A 980-nucleotide genomic window follows, 5' to 3' on the forward strand; every position below is an offset into this window, starting at 1 on the left:
ATCAAGCTGGGTTTGCCCAGGATGGCCCCATTTTGAAACTAAACTCTCTCAGCCCAGGGAAAACCAGGGTAATTGGTCACTGTGATTACACAGATAGGGTATAAATACATGGCTCCACATTGAGGATGTGAAATAGTCAATGTAAATTCCTTCTACTTGAACAACATTTTTAAATATTTAAAACCACTATGTAGAAAATACAGACAGATATATTTGAGTTGTAAAGAAATAACTAATTTTAATGTTTAAATTACATTTTTTTCATTCCATTTCAGGTGTTAAATTCTAATAAAAACAGCAAATTAAATACAAAGGAAACCATTTGGAATGAAATAAATAAAACTGTCTATCACTGTCTTCTTCATTTTATTAAATCAGCCTGAAAGATTGAGCCCCCTCACCTTGCAGCCCAAAGGAACTTCCAACCTTTCAGAAGGAGCTCTGCCTTTCCCTTCCTCTCCATTTCCCCTTTTTATTTAAAACAGTGAAATATTGAGTTGGGAGTAGTGTGTCCCTCTGCTGAAACCCACACTGCTTCATGGGAGCTGGTGGGTTCCTTGTGTTCAGCTGGAGAAACTTGAAGGAGCCTCAGAGTTGTGTCCACATCACCACTTGGTGCCAGGTCAGGACCTCTTGGGCTGCTGCTGTTCCAGAACTTGTGATGGTCTTGCTTCCAGCCCTCTAACCGGTTGCCCTAAGGAGTTTAGTGTAAAGTAGTGGTCCTCAACTAGTCCTCTGCATCAAAATCAACTGCGGAACTTAAAAAAAATACAGATGTACAGTTTTATTCCAAGACCACCGTGTGGAACCCAGATAGCATTTTTTTTTATTGATTAAGTTATTACATATGTGTCCTTATCCCCATATTACCCCCCCCCCACTCATGCCCTCACCCCCTGTTGTCTGTGTCCATTGGTTAGGCCTATATGCTTGCATATAAGTCCTTATGGTTGATCTCTCCCCCTTACCCCCACCCTCCC

General features: G+C 41.0%; 1 long non-coding RNA gene across 1 annotated transcript in view; it reads right to left on the reverse strand.

Annotated features, from left to right (window-relative positions):
* Positions 1–301: 301 nt before the first annotated feature.
* LOC111825153 overlaps positions 302–980 on the reverse strand; it is a 25,506-nt gene continuing 24,827 nt past the window's right edge. The window contains exon 4 of the long non-coding RNA XR_002828271.1: positions 302–758. This is a non-coding gene — a long non-coding RNA (uncharacterized LOC111825153). The remainder of the gene's footprint in view (positions 759–980) is intronic.

The sequence above is a fragment of the Myotis lucifugus genome, unplaced genomic scaffold (genome assembly GCF_000147115.1).
Source record: "Myotis lucifugus unplaced genomic scaffold, Myoluc2.0 scaffold_15, whole genome shotgun sequence".
Taxonomy (NCBI): Eukaryota; Metazoa; Chordata; class Mammalia; order Chiroptera; family Vespertilionidae; genus Myotis; species Myotis lucifugus.